Consider the following 16,165-nt stretch of genomic DNA (forward strand, 5'->3'; position numbering starts at 1 on the left):
GGTGACACAGCACAAGTCATGCTGAGAATATTGCTCTAAGCTTCTAAAACTGAGAGTTAGCTGCTTAAGACATTACTTAGTCATTTCCACACCTCATCACATAAGCTTCACACAACAGTAAAGTGTACTTTGTTACAGTTATGCAGAAGATGCTGCAAATTCTCTCTTCCATGGAGGTGATCAGAGACATCTTCTCTCAGACACCTGCATGTTCTCACTGTGAAACAGAAATCAAGTGTAGAGCATGGCATTAGTTACCAAGTTGCAGTGGAGGGGAGGATGGATTTTTTTGCTGTACTTGAAAAAGTGAAGACAGTGAGGAAGGAGTTAATCGTTACAAAATACGGAGGTCATTTCCTGAGCCCTGTGGTTGGATGAATGCAAACTTTCAACTATTTCTAATTCTTCTCTGGCATTTAAGAGGCTTTGAATGTGCACTGTACATCTCAAATCAGGTAAGGACTACAGCTTTTCATTTCTTGTTTTTTTTTTTTTCAAAATTGATTTTTAGTGGAGTTAAACTCAGCCAAGGCTGATTTTCTCACCCTCCTATTATTTTCATCCAAAGGGAGAACAAAGTTCCTTGCATCTAAGAAATGCATGTGTGTCTTTGTCCCAGATGACTGTGAGCATTAGTAATAATGTAAATACTGTGTAGGTTACTAAGAGAGAAACAGCAATGAAGAAGTTAGGCTACTATCTGTCAGAAGACAGAATGATTACAGCAAATACTGCAGTAAAAGAGAAAGAAGACTCTTACCGCTAGTTTTAAGGAGTTCTCTCTGCAACTGTGATCAAAATAAGGAGTTATCAGGTGTATGGTTTGCTTTAGTAAAGAAGGCAATAAAAATCTTAATGTTTCTTCAGTGCTTTTTTTTTTAAAGGAGGAAGAGTGAGCTGCTACATGCTCTTAGAAAAAAAAAAAAAAAACAACCAAAAAGTTTGGACTAGTTTGATTTGTAAAACTTTATCTGGTAACTATCTTTAGCTATTGCAGAGTCACGTATTATAGTCATCCTGAGACTGTTCCTGAGGTTTGCAGCAACTGAATGTACACACAGAAGCATATCATAAGAAGATGTAGTTTTATCAGAGTCTTCTGATGCACGAAAACTACGCTCAGACAGAGTGGCACCAGAAGGAAGTCTCGTAACAGAGTGCACTCTTGCATACTGCATTTGTTGTCTCTTAATAGATGGGAAGAGACTATTTGTGTGAAGGTTTTTTTTTTTAATAGTTTAGACACAAACATAAAATAGCCTGTGTAAGGCAGTTATTGTAAATGAGTGCTGTCACTGGGTCGCTGCAGAAGGTGACATGCTGAGAGGATCACCAAGTGAAGTAATGGACTGGAGAATCAGTTCTTTGGCATTTACTTTTTTAAAATAATTCTTTTTGCTTGTAATCAGTTTTCATGTTTGGATATCAGCTCCTTGACTGTATTCAGTGTCTGATATAAACAATTTTTGGATTTTATGCGTAATGGTTAGGACAATCCAACCACTGTAGCTTCTGAAAGTATTTGTTTGCTTCTGAAACGTAAGTTCCATCAAATTTTGGACTTCATTCCTAAGTGACCTGCAGCCTTCAAACTCTGTAATAAAATTTACCCTTAAAATATCCTGTGAAACAGAGATATTTTGTCACTGAAATTAAATGAACCCAACCCCAGGTGAGACAATCGTCACTTCTATTAATGGTGATTATTATTTTTTTATAATATTAGAAAGCTTCTAATTATACTGGCATTGCAGGTGACACCAGATTTGTGTTGTGGTTTTCCCAGAATATATGATCTGATCAAGAATCCCAGTTCTTCCATTGCAAACAGCCGTAGGTTAGTTTAGACACAACCAGGAGGATGTCATCATGCTGCTAGGGAAGAGGCTACAGCGTGGAGAGAAGCATTTTCATCAGCTTAGTTGTATCTGAATATCACTGCTTAGCAGTTTGAGGTTCCTTACAGTTGTGCAGGACCTTAGCTGGTAAATACTTGTAATCTATGATCCATACTGAAACACATCACTACTAATACTGCACATTGCTAGATGAAAGCTGGCTAAGGTATGCCTACCATGGTCACATTTCACAGTTACTGCGTAGACATAGCTTGAGTGAAAATACACAGCAGCTTTGAGGGAGGAAAACGAACTGAACACTGGCATTGCTTGTCACCAGAGAGCAGATTCCCTGCTGCTTCTGCCTCCAGATTTTAGCATCACTTCAGGTACATTTATTGAAAATGTTTTATTCCCCTTTTGCACTGTGGGTTTGAGTTCCACTCATCTGTCTGTGCAGATAATTTTGCTCTCACTAATGGCTGTGTAAGTGCAGAAAATAGGGTGTCAGCTTAGATGTTTTTAAATGTTTACTCTCAGCATTCTCTTTGACTTTCAGCATCTTTCGCATGGGAATAGAGTGTACCCCTCAGCTGTCTGTCAGAAGAGGCATACGTTGCATGTAGTGCCATAATAGGATGGAAAATAAACAGCGTTAGTTTACCTTTTATGGCAAATGTAGTCACCTCCATTATCTGCTGGCTTCTTGTTGAGTGGCTGGAGGAGAGAAACCCAGCGTGCCACAATCTAGCCTCAAGAGGTTACTGTGTGGTGGACTTTCTATCCTGCTTGAAAGTGAAGAGACACCAGGACCATTTCTCAAGGCATTTAAGTGATGCAGTAGCTTAAGTGATGCTGTAGCCTTACAATTCTACTTCATATTTACATAGTTTCCATGTTAAAACTGGTTTTGAAGCAGAAGTCCAAGGTGCTTTACCATTGACAACTAATGTTTGCAAAGCATCCAAATAGACAACTGACATTTTTTATATCAGATGTTCTTACTTTTTCAGAGTATATAATAATCTTCAAAATTGATCTTTTTTTGGGGGGAAAAAAATAAAAAGATTTTGTAGAAATAGGACACACTTGATTTGTACCTCAAAATTTTCCAGATAAAATTAGTTCATTTTATAAGTAAATATTGTTGGGACTATGCTTTGGGCTCATTTTCTCTTACAGACAGATCTTTATATTCTGGTTAAAACTGGAAAGAAAAGTTGGTGTTCTGCTTGGGATGACTATTTATTTACATACTGAAAACCTGAGAGTGACTTTTAAGTGAACCTTTGGGGTCATGATTGTTAGATAACTTTAGGACAGGTAGTCATAGAATCATAGAATCATAGATTAGAATCATAGAATAGCTTGGGTTGAAGGGACCTCAAGGATCGTGAAGCTCCAACCCCTCTACCGCAGGCAGGGCCACCAACCTCCACATTTAATACTAGACCAGGTTGCCCAGGGTAATATAATCCATTTTTTGTCTACGTTTACTTGCTAATCATTGAGAAATATCCCACCGGCTTAACACTTGGAATTTGGTAATGTCGATTTGATCTGTTCCCTCTTTACACATTTTTCATAAGAGGCCTTCAGTTCTGACTGAAATTTTCCATTGCTAGTCTTATTTCTCAGTGTTGCACTGAAATACAGGTATGTTGAGTGTCTAACTAAGGTGAAGAACACAGAGGACGAGTGAGAGAGCTTGTATACGCTTCATGTAGAAGCTCCTCTTTTCAAATGAATACTAGCCATCAGAGAACTTAAAGGAGAGATTTTCTCAGAATTAGAGATTGATGAGGAACCAAGAGTTCTCCAAGCCAATGCACACACCTCTGAGCCGTTTTCATAAGAATGTTTTTGTCATATTTTTACACCACTGCATGAAGAATTCATGCTCAACAGCTAGTGAATTGAAGTAACTTTACCATCAGGTCTTTGCTCTTGCAGTTCCTTTTTAGGTCTTGAAATAACATGAGATGTTACGTACCAGTATGGTCATGATGAAGCAACTAGGTACACCTGATTCATATCACACCTCTCTCAATAAGAAAATACAAACTTGCCAAAAAGCATGTGCCCTTTTATCTTCCCTTCTTCAGATGTGCATATGATGTATCTTTAGCAATCAAGCATAGATAGCTATACAGCTAATGAACTGTGTTTTATGAGAGGCAGTGTCATTAGTGCTTGCCACTTGCCACTAATTGGCATCTTTAAACATTTTTTAGTAACAACTGATTTTTAGAAGTTTTTCCTTTGGTCCTTTCTACAGCTCTTACTCAGAGAGGAAATTTGATCTGCTACAGCACGGAAACATCAGCAGTGACCATGGCGAGACAAATTCCTTAGGGAGCTGCCTGTAAGTCTGATCAACACTTAAGATGAAAAGTGCTGCATATTCTTTGACAGGATGTTACATGCAGAGTTTAGCTATATAAGGCAATTTCTGAGGCAATAAGGGAATATTCAGGAACACAAGTTTCTGCCGTGAGCAGCAGGTGAGTAAGCACAAAGAAAGGAATTACCTTGTAAAGATTGTTTTGTTGTTGTTTTTTTTTCACCATATGTTCTCAAAGATATGGTTAGTTGTCGAGATTCTTTGAACTGTGCCAAATGAAATCCTGTTATCCCAGAATCCTGGGTACACTAAGTGGACTCCATTTCTGTGCTGTAGTGATTCTGCAGGTTGGGAATAGGAATCTTTTGTGCTTTTATTATTTCTCCTTGTGACAGTTGGCAGTGGGGGGAGCAAAGGGAAATCCTCCTGGAGTACGGGGCAAGAGGTAGGATAGGAGATCATGGATAAGCAGGAATAGAAATGCTGAGAGAAAGAAAAAAAAATACAGGAGGAAAGCTAGCAATCCAGAATTGAGGGAGATGAGGATGGATGTATCTGGATAGCAGCTAATGGGGAGAAGGAAATACTCACTCTGGGTTACATGCTACATGTAAGTAGGTTGTAGAGGACAGAAAGATGTGATCCTCTCAGCTCATTTCTTGAAATACTCAAAAAGAAGAGGAAAAGAGAAGAGGAGGGGAGAGGGAAGGGAAGGGAAGGGAAGGGAAGGGAAGGGAAGGGAAGGGAAGGGAAGGGAAGGGAAGGGAAGGGAAAGGGTCACAGAAACCTCAAAGGGAACTTCCAAGGCAAAGTAGGTTTGCCTGCACCCTCTAGTGGTCTAAACAGAAATGAGATTTTTCACTAGACATCTTCTGTAAAACTACCATTTGTTGGAATCTGTCAAACTTTGTTCCTCAGCCAATCTGAGACATCTGTAACAACTGTTCCCAGCCTCTGAAACAGGATGGCTACATCCAAGCACCTTTTTCTGGAATGATCTTTAGTCTATGATAACTCCTAAAGTTAAGAGAGTATTAATTTGTGTGAATCAAAACTGTAACAAAATTATAATCATAGAAGCGTAGAATATCACAAGGTGGAAGATGCCCAGAGGAATCACTGAGTCCAACTCGATGTGCACACGATCACCTAAAAAACAAGTATATCCTCATATATCATCATATATCCTCATATATCCTGCTGTCCGGATCCTACACCATCTTGATAAATCTCCTTTTGACACTCTCCAATAGTTTTATGTCTGTATTCTCATATGTGGTCCCCAAACCAGCATTCAGTGCTCAGCACAGTGGGAGTGGGACATCCCCACTCCTCTCTGGATGTCAGTGCTGGACTGCTGATGTCAGCTTGCCATCAGCCACAGTCCCCTGAGCAGGGTTACCCAGTCCCAGGTGCAGAATCCGGCACTCGCTTTTGTTAGAGTTCAAGAGGTTGGTGGTGGCTCAGCTCTTTAATCAGTATGTAACCACACAAGGAAGTGAATTTCATGGCCTGAGCCCAAGTTTTGACAGAGTTTGATTTACTAATATTGACTTAGATTCAGTGTAGTAGCAACTTCTTCGTGTATATGGAAGATGGTACAGTCCTCAATCATATAAGTATAGATAAAACAGAAGAATGCTTCATCACACAAAAAATCAATCAGTCACTCATTTAGAGGGAAACTAAAGCATGTAAAAGCCCTTACATGATTGCTGCTGAAGGACACATGCTGACTGGAGGTAGGACTGCAGGAAGAAATGGGAGTAACCTTGTGATTTGATGCTTGAGTGATGTTCTGGGAAATCAGATTCTGTCACTGATTCTGCCTGAAAGTCTTGGGTGATGCTGAGAGTAAGTGGATGCATAAGAATACCTGAAATTAAGCTGAGATGAAACTTTATAGCTTCAGCCCAAGTGGAGACAATTCTCACTCAGTCATTGACTACAGTCCCTAATAGTCACTTCTTATATCATAACATAGCAGTACTTAGGATACTTAAGGGCAAGTACAGAGCAGATATCCATTTGCAATTACAGGGCAACAGGTTTTGACAGGACTGAGAGAGCTGGCCATGTGCCAGGAAGGAGCATGGTTGATGTAATTAAAATTGTTTTTTCTTATAAATACAAATGCTTTCTTTTTAAGTACATGTAATTCTTTTTCTAGGGCATTTTCCTGGGATAAAGATGCGACACATTCAATGCTCCCTTCGGAAAGTATTAAAAACCTTGACCATTTCCTTCCTTAAAAGTATACAAACTACCACACTCAGGGCTGATTTGCACTTGACCAGTTGAAATTGCAACCTTGATAAATGAGGAAACAGTGGTCATTGGACAAAAGAGGAGCAGATGCCTGAAATATGGTTCAGCTAGAAGACAAAATAGCTGATCTCTAATTTGGTTTTCTGAAATACTGTTTCACATTCAGTAGTCATTGGATAATCCCAGTCTAAAGAGTAGCAATCAGACTATGAACAATCTTTTATGGATAACTTCCCCAGTGTTTTAGACTAGAGAATCCCATGCCCTCCTGCACGGTGCTTTCATCTTTCCCTGTGCAGTCACGTCAATATATTTTTTATTGCACATCTTTTACATGAAATACAGGCTGTACACAGCCATTTCATGGTCAAAGCAATCTCTTGCTCAGATAACAATTTCCATGGTGAGACATGGTAGGCAACCTGGGGCTCTGTTTCCTGACCATAACCGCTAGTGTGTCATTTAGAAAGTGAAGGAAGTGGTTTTTTTTCAGTCAGTCATCTTAAAAGACTATAACAAATAATAATCATTTTCCAGAAATAAAAGGAAACAGATAATCTTTAAAAAAAGTATTTACAAATAGGTTGAAGGCTTAAGTGTTCAAGTAATCTTCCTAAAGAAGAGAGGGTATTCTGGGAAACTCACCAAGATTTTGTTCCAAGTTTTCATGTAGTCTGTTTGCTGTGAACTAAATCAGTCTGAGGGCTGAGTTCATGCTATTCCTCATCATCTTATTATTTTGCATCCCATTCTGAGACAAGTAAATCACAGAAACAAAGAATCACATGTCAGGGATTGGAAGGGACCTCAAAAGATCATCTAGTCCAATCGCCCTTAGCAGGAGCACCTGCTAAGACATGTGTTCCTGTGTGACCACATAAGGTCACACAGGAACACATGTCTCCAGAGAATGTCTCCAGGGAAGAAGACCCCACAAGCTCTATGGGCAGCCTGTTCCAATGTTCTGTTACCCTTACTATGAAAAAGTTTTTTTTCTCTTATCAAATTTTCATTGATACCTTAATGTTTGTGATTCTCATCTCATAGAGCATGAAGTCTTTTTTCATATCTGCTTTCAAGGGGTTAAGTTTTCAGAAAAAGCCACCAATTCAGAGTTCCTCATTTTCTAATATGTACTCAAAGACACCTGGGTCTGACTTGAAGAAGTATTGAGCACTTACAGATTCGAATATAGTCTACAGAAGAGTAATGTCAAATGCTCAGAGAATTGAAGACTTAGGCAACTCAGGTTCTCTATTGCTTACTTCCCTGTCTGCAATACAGAGTCAAATAATTTTCATAATAGAGAAAGGCTGAAGATAAAAACTTTGCAGTTCTTTTTGAAGCACTTTTCATCAACATTGCAGGCTGCAGAAATACCCACTAATAAATTATTTATTTGGCATTCAGAACAAGAGGTTGAACAGTGCACTTAACATAGGGTCTAGTTGTCATTCACTGAATAGTGAGAAGAACAGTCTAAAGGTTTCTGGTGGTTTACTTTGCTTTTGGAATATTGCTAGGAGAGCACTGGTTCCAGTACAAATCTAATGGAAACAGGCAGGCTTAAACTTGTCCATTTTGCATCCAGCTGAATTGTTAAGTTTCTTGGCACTTGAGCTGTTTGCCTCTCTTCGGCTTGTTGATTTCCAGCTTTTCCCTAGTTTGATCGTTACACTACAAAGCAACCAGGGGAACCTTCTGACAAGATTTGGGCTCCCACATTCTTCAGTAGTTTATCCATCCATTAGAGCAATAACCTGCCTGAGCTATAAGAGCGCTCCTTGACAACAAAGGAAAAGATATGTTCATAAGAGATACCTTCCCCTCCCCTCAATTTCAGGTCACAGCACAACTGATGATTTCAGTTATTCAGTATTTAAATAATCAGTGCAATGATCAGTGGTATTGTGGTCATTAGAAATACATATCAGTAAAAAAGTTTGCAGATTTTTCACAACTGCAGCTAACACAAGTTGGCTGCTAATATGAGAGTGTGACATTGTATTAAACTGGACGAAGATTAAGCCCTTCAGTTAAGCTAAACTCTTCTTTACACCTGCATGCAATGTCTCTTCATGAGCCTAAATTGTAGATAATATCACTTGCCCTTTCTTGGTCCATTGATGCCACCACTCCATTGCTGAAGGCCCCTGAATTGGTCAGGCACAATCTGCCCATGGTAAAACATGCTGGCTGTCTCAGCTCACCTTGCCTCATATGTGCCTTAAAATAGCTTCCAGCAGTTTGTATTAGGTGAACTTCCCAGGCACAGAGGTTAGACTTACTGGTCTGCAGTTCCTAGGGTTCTCCTTTCTCACTTTTCTTAAAAAGGGGAATGATGTTTCCCTTTTTCCAGTCACTGGAGACTTCACCTGATAGCATGAATTTTCAAATATGGTGGAGAGTGGCAACCACATCAGCCAGTTCCTTCAGGACCCTGGAGTCCATGTTGTCCATCCTTGTAGACTTCTACACTATTCAGCCTCATGAGGTGGTCTCTGACTTGCTCTGCTCTTACAGTGGGAGGGATTTTTCTGATCTCCACCTACATGTTCAGGGATGTGAGAGCTGTGGAAATCAGACTGCCACTGCAGACACAGGGAAAGAACTCACTGAGTACCTCAGCCTTTACCATGTCTTTTTAAAGCCAGTTCTCCTTTCTCATTTATCAAAGAGGGTATAGTGTCTTCTGTCTCTTCTGTCTGAAAGAATGCAACAAAAATGCAGAATTGAGCCAGGCAACTTATTTCTCTGTTGAAAGCCTTTCTCACTTTCTGGTCACCATGCTAGGATGGGATATATGGACAGGATGTATGCTACAGAGCAATAGAACAAGTTGCCCAGAGTGGTTGTGGGAGATAGACTATCTCTTCCTTGGAGATAGTCAGTGACCACCTAGACATGGTCCTGCTCCCTTTATCAGTGAAGTTGAACCAGATGGACCCAGAAGTCTGTTACAATCTTATCCATTCTGTGATTCTATGATTCTCAAGGAGTTTCACAACGGAAAAGTCAACTTCTGAGGACCTACTAAGATCTTGGGGGATTCATTAGCTGACTGAGTGGGATTACAGTATGGAATACTTGTCGTGAACTTTGATCTAGAGAAAAGGCATTTGGGCTTCTTCAAAAGAAGGAAAGGCAAGTACATTTAATTGAATGCTGCTGAAGCTTTCAATAGACAGTGCCAGCAATCCATCCAGTATGGGACTGGTTTGCAATATCATGATCATCAAGAGGTAAACTAGATGCACAAGCCAACGAGGTACAGCTGCAGAGGAAGCACAATCTCAGAGGGTAGAGATGGGCATTTGTGGCTGATAGTCATAGCACAATAGTCAGGCCTCTGCAAATTCATAGGCCTAAACAACTTGTTGGCATTTGTTCCAACCTGCTCCAACCTCACAGTACAAGAGAAAAGATTTCCTCACAAGCTGAATTATCAAAATGTACTCTTAATTCTAACACTGAAAAAAAAAGAGGCTTTAGAAGCTGAAATCCTCTGTTGTTTTCACTGCAAGTGCTTAAATTCAAGACTGAGATCTTCCTTAGCTTAGAAGGAAGGTCTGAAGTGATCCACAGCTGTGGAGGGGGAAGATTACTTTGAAAGCTGTATCATTCTGAGAACCCAATATGCTATAAATAGTCTAAGCATTTGCTGAGGACTTACCAGAGTAAATCCTAGTAAATCCTGCAGCTAGTAGAAAGGTGGTGATGCCATGTACCTTTTAATCCTGTTGATGCTGGGAGTACTCTCTACAAACTAAAGATGTTTAACTAATCTGGTTGGAACCAAACATTTTTGCACAGATTAGCCACCATGCTATAATCATTTTTCTACAACATATCTTTATTCCTGAAGCTGAATTTGTTCCAGTTTGCATGGTGCAACTGACTTATAATGTAAATAGTTGAGAATGAAAAAGTGTAGTATTTTGCACTGTGCTTAAACGGAGACGTCCCAGTTTATATGTTTTATATAAAGTGACTGAGAAAATCTTACTGGCTCATGGGTGCTGTAGATCCAAATGTTACCTCTCTGAAGACAAAGAAAGAAAAGAGGAAAGAAATAAAGAAAGAAAGGAAAGAAAGGAAAGAAAGGAGGAAAAAGGAAAAAAAAACCTGTAAAAGTTATCATTTCATTTACAGCTAGAATACAAACAGCAGTGGCATGGAGTTGGCACATGATATGACCTAAAAATAGGAGTCGAGTATGAACACATGTTCAGCCTAAAAAGTAGTCAGTCTTGTGATTAGTGTGACCATTTCAAAATATTTCCTGTTGTGATTGAAAAACCTTTAACAAGAAAGGATGGGTTTTATCTGAGCAATTTCTAGGTGTCTTCTCTTTCTCTTAGTCTTGGAAAAAAATATGGTTTTCTTCTACGTTAAATCATCAGACAAATAAAACTAGATTACAAACCATGCTTTTTGCATAGTGTAGTTTATAGCACTATATAACAGAGTGCTCTAAAGCCTATCAGTCTGTATGCAAATGACTTTAATGTGTACCTTATAGAATGCCTTAGAGGTAACATCTAAAGAGATGGTGTGGGAGTGGTGAGTAGTTTTGAAGTGAGGAAACCGCTTTTTAAATTCAGTTTTTGTGTTTGTGACTTTTTGAATTTTTTTTTTAAAGAGATTCAGAGAACTGAAAGAGGAACCCGCACTGAGCAGCACGTCCTAACTTGTAAAACATTTTCCCCACATCATGTGATGAAAAAAATTTTATCTCTGCGCTCTTACTGTTGCTCTCTGAGAGGTTCAAGCACTACGGCTCTTCTCACCTCACCTCTGGTTCTAGAAGGGGCTACAAGAATTTACTTTGCCTTTGTAGACTCTTTTAGGAGTATATCATTCAGAAACTTTACTAAAGAAGGAAATCAATTTATTTTAAAGCTTAAAACTCTGCTTTACATTTCTTCCTCTCTATGTGTATATTTATGACTGTGAGTCAGAGCAAGAGACTGAAACATACACAGGAAAAAAATAAGGACACTAAAACATCTCTCCTGAAATCTATATTGCCTTTATATTTTTGAGATGAGAATCTTCCTGAGATATTTAAAATAAAAGGGACCTGGATCTGTTTCCTTTAGTCCATGAATGACTTCCAGAACAGTGGCTTTTTCCATCATTTGGCTGCCTACTGGCAGTAAAAGCCCTGTGGGTGGCGATGCTTAGTGACTACCACAGGCATCAGTGACTCCACCTCATACACCCCACCAGGTCTCCCTGCCATGTGGACAGACCCTGTTCTGTTCGTAATGTCAGTGGGGCTGGGCCGCCCTGTGGGAAAATATGGTGATGGTCCTGCTTCTCTGACCATGGATCCCAAAACAGAGATGGGAACAAAGTTGTAAGAAAAATTAAACAACATCCACGTTTTTCAAGAGAAGCAGAAAAGTTGTTGGTGCTGGTCTTCTTGAATGCAACTGCAATGGGCAGGAGAGCAGGCTGTGAGAGCACAGTTCTGTCTTTGCTTCCACAAAGCAGAGTGCATCCTCAAGGTTGCAGAAGAGAAGACCGCTGAGAGGATTGTGGGAAGGTTTCAGCCTCTGTCAAACCACCAGCAAGGGATCTCCCAGGAGCAATTCTCCTTTGAGACTTATGCCTCTACAGCAGAGGCACAACAGAAAAAGGGAACCAAAACCTTTCGATAGGGAAGCCCTCACGAGAGTTCAGGTTTCAAGCTTGAACTTTTCTTCTAACAGGTCTCATTTCTCATCAGTTATTTCCATGCATTCTGCATTTCTTTGGGGACAGCAACCTGTACTTTAGTGCTATAATAATACTGATAAATTAGACAGCTCCAGTGAGAGCTTTTGGTCACTGGAACTCTGCATCAGTAGCTGACAGCAGTGCTGCCTGGTGCAGGTTTGGGTTGTTAGGTCCCTCCTCCCCACTGTTTCCCTGGTGTTGTGCAGTGGCTGGCTCAGGCCTGGAATGTTCTGATTAGGCTGCATGCCATCACACAATGGAGAAAGCATATCAGCATGGCACAGGCTGGCACTGGCAAGGTGACCTCAACAGCAGAGGTTGGCCCTGAAACTCAGGGGAGGAGCCTGATCTCAGGTCAGGGCTTCTGCTGCTGAGCAGGACCAGGACAATGGTAAAAGCCTACGTCACCAGATGTGCTATTGACATTATATTCTACTTATTTTGGTATTTAACTCTTCAAAAGTCTGCATCACATGTTGATGCAGCTGAACTGTTTGTTGGATGTGACACAGAGTTTCCTGCAATACAATCATACTAATCCTTTAGCAGACCAGCGTATACTGGCAGCGCTGTGTCAGTGTTTGTCCTGGCCATACAGTTTTTAGAGGTTACGTCTTTCCATCAGACTCATCTGATAGCCAAATGTCAGATTCTCAGCCATAAAACAGGGCGATCACTTCCATTAATTTTACACTCTTTGCATATCTGTAGAAATACCTCCTGGGGATAGGAAGGCCCTACACAGGGATCAGGAAAGGCTGGATCGCTACACTGAGGCCAATGGGGTGAGGTCCAACAAGACCAAGTGCCGGGTCCTGCACTTTGGCCACAACAGCACCAGGCAATGCTACAGGCTTAGGGCAGAGTGACTGGAAGACGGTGTGGATGAAAAGGACCTGGGAGCTGGCTGACTCTCAGCTGAACTTGAGCCAGGAGCGTGTCCAGGTGACCAGGAAGGACAATGGCATCCTGGCTTGTATCAGAAACAGTGCAGCCAGAAGGAGCAGGGAAGTGATCATCTCTCTGTACCCAGCCATGGTGAGGCTGCACCTCAAGTGCTTTGTGCAGTTTTGGGCCCCTCACTACAAGAAAGACATTGAGGACCTGAAGCATGTTCAGAGAAGGGCAGGGAAGCTGTGAGGGGTCTAGAGCACAAATCTTATGGGAAGTAGCTGAGCGAACTGAGATTGTTCAGTCTGGAGAAAAGGCTCAGGGGAAACTTCATCACTCTCTACAATAACCCTGAAAGGAGGCTTTGGTGAGGTGGGGTCAGTCTGTTCTCCCAGCAAAGAGTGACAGGACAAAAGGGAATGGCCTCAAGTTGAGCCAAGGGAGATTCAGGTTGAATATTAGGAAAAACTTCTTCTCTGAAAGAGTGGTGCAGCTCTGGAATGTGCTGCTCATGGAGGTGGTTGATTCATCATCCCTGGAGGCATTCAAGAAACTTTTAGATGTTGTACTAAGAGACATGGTTTAGTGAAGAAACATTGGTGATAGGTGGACGATTGGACTAGATGAACTTGGAGATCTTTTACAACCTTAGTCATCTTTGATTCCATGGTAAAAATCTTGGGTTTGTTATGACTGTTATACGTGATCTACTTCAAACACTGCAGAAGCTGTTTGTCCAGTTCCTTCCTGGATTTTATTAATATCTTTTCCTGTCCTTTAAAAATATAGAGGATTTAATAACATTCCCAACCCCAATGTGTGTGTCATCCTGAACCACACGCTTTTCTGTGCCAAATGGCTTTCTTTAGTCTTCAGTTTAAAAACTGTAACCTTAACTTTTAGCAGCAGAAACTTTGATTGTTTTGGTTTAGGTTGAACTGTTTTTCCTGTATAGGCTCCAACTGTGCCAAACTTTTCCTTTACTCTTAGTATATTTGTATCACTTATTATACGTCAATTTTCAGTCATACATTGGCACTCCAAGCATTCAGTAATATTTTAAAGAATGTCACTTGGAGGTCTGTGGTGGTACTGATAACTCACATTTTGCTTCCAAAGAGCTATCTCCTACTGCTCTGTTGCTGTTATTGACTTACTGGATCATAATCATGCTAGTTTTCAAAACACTTCAGTTTGTTTTTAGATATCCCATGAATTTCAGTATCTTACTCTTCAACACACAGTCTTCACCCAAACTGAAATAAATATCTATAAAGTACATGATCATCAGTCCGTGGTATAATTTCCAGATGTAATTTATTTCTTTTTTATTGGGTGATGTTTTAACCTGTGCTACTGAAAGAGCTCCCATCTGCAGGAATTTTTTCTCCAGTTTGCTTTCCCTTTTTCCTGTAAATGCCTGTTCTCTTCAGAAAGTCAGAGACTTGCATGTCTGTTATGGGACTCCTTTATGGTGTGCTTGTGCTTTTCTTCTGCGTATTTATTTCTCGGCCAGATTATTACCTTCATTTTATTGTATCAGTAGGTTTCAGCAGTGCAGCAGTTTATTTTCCCCTTCATTTTCATCTCTTCAGGTGAAGATTATTTATGCCATTTTCAAGTGTTAGAGTAAGACAGTAAGTAAGAAATTGCATTTTCTTTTGCCACACCTGAATTTTCTGTCAAGTTCCTCTCTGTTCTCTATATTTGTCCTTGTCATTGCATTTTCAAGCTATACTTTGAAGTCTCATCTCACACGGAAATACACTTTAAGACTGGCTGATCTGTGGACCCCGTTTCTTTTTCTACAGTGCTTTGGTCCTAGTGAAGCTCAAGCTTCAAATTTTATCTGACAAAGTTTTTCATTAGGACTTGGAGTTCTTGTACTGTAGGATTGCTTTCCTTTCATGGAATATCTGAAATTAACTCTATCAAGTCACCTAAATGCCAGGATCGTAAAAATTGCTGTGAATATACTATTTTTTTAGTACATAGGTCAATAAGTAGCACCCTCCAAAACATTTTTTTTCCTTACTTAGTATTTCTAAAGTCTTTTAATGCCTTATACTGCAATGATCCATTTATCTCAGGGCATTTCACTAGTGGTGAGGGGAGCTCAAGTTCAATGAAAGCCAACAAGTTGTTGCAATGTGTTGCCTGTAGATGAGAATACACACTAGGCACCCTTCCCCACCCCCAAGTTTTCATTAAATTATATACCAGCACACTTCTTGATTAAAATTAGGTTCCTTTATACTTCTCAGTGCAGAAAGGGCATGTTAGACAGGAGTATAATCAAATGTTTACCTTATTTATACATTTAAGTTAGCTAAGCGCAGTGAAGATTTGTGAGAGAGACAAAAATCTTAACTGGAACACTTGCAGCTTAGTTCAACTGATAAGATTTCAACTTTGTGTCACTTGCATTCGATGACTTTCAGTCATGGTAGCAGATGTGGTTTCAGAGTGCTATTCTTGTTGCATCTCTGTATATTAGCATGACAGCACAAGTAGTTACAAAGGAACCCAACAAGTGGAGGAGCTTTTGTTAGAAATCACAGAATTGTAGAATCATAGGATCATAGATTCGTAGAATGGCTTGGTTTGGAAGGGACCTTAAAGATCATCTAGTTCCAGCCTGCTGAACTGGAGATTATGAAATGGGAAAAAAAAAAAACAAAAAACATTTCTTCATACTTCTGACTGGTATCAAATTGAGAAGTCAGGAAAAAAGTGGCAAGTTAGGAGAAAAAAAAAAAAAAGGCAAAAAAAAATCTCTTATTTTTCATCTCTTCTGCTGTGTACTCATGTAATGCTGCTTTTAAAAGTAGGTAATGCATGCTAACTGATAATGTAGTTATTTCTGAGATTTCCCTAATATCTTTGTTTCCAGTTTCTCCACAAAATGTCTTACATTAATGCTAGAATTACACTACATTCTATTCTAAACTCCAAACTCCAAAAATCATGTCAAATTATCCTTTCAGCTACACGTACAATATGGTGGAGTGAGCTGTTTATGGACTGCAGCATATATTAAATTGATCAACAGCTAAATATTCTCATATCCTTAATGCAACTGGAAGAGAAAGCTATGGTT

General features: G+C 39.9%; 1 protein-coding gene across 5 annotated transcripts in view; it reads left to right on the forward strand.

Annotated features, from left to right (window-relative positions):
* The first annotated feature begins 369 nt into the window (after window positions 1-369).
* The window catches only part of P2RY8 (P2Y receptor family member 8), a 31,131-nt gene continuing 15,335 nt past the window's right edge, over window positions 370-16,165 (forward strand). For 2 of the 5 annotated variants that reach the window (XM_042810873.1, XM_042810877.1), the window contains exons 1-2: window positions 370-455; window positions 4,117-4,342. The gene's annotated coding sequence lies outside the window, so the exon portion shown is untranslated. Of the gene's footprint in view, window positions 456-2,153; window positions 2,228-4,116; window positions 4,343-16,165 lie in introns of those variants that run through there. The other 3 variants (XM_042810874.1, XM_042810876.1, XM_042810878.1) reach the window with 2 other exon arrangements.

Source organism: Centrocercus urophasianus, unplaced genomic scaffold, assembly GCF_019232065.1.
Source record: "Centrocercus urophasianus isolate 14NV4802_14NV808 unplaced genomic scaffold, USGS_Curo_1.0 seq_12, whole genome shotgun sequence".
Classification (NCBI taxonomy): Eukaryota; Metazoa; Chordata; class Aves; order Galliformes; family Phasianidae; genus Centrocercus; species Centrocercus urophasianus.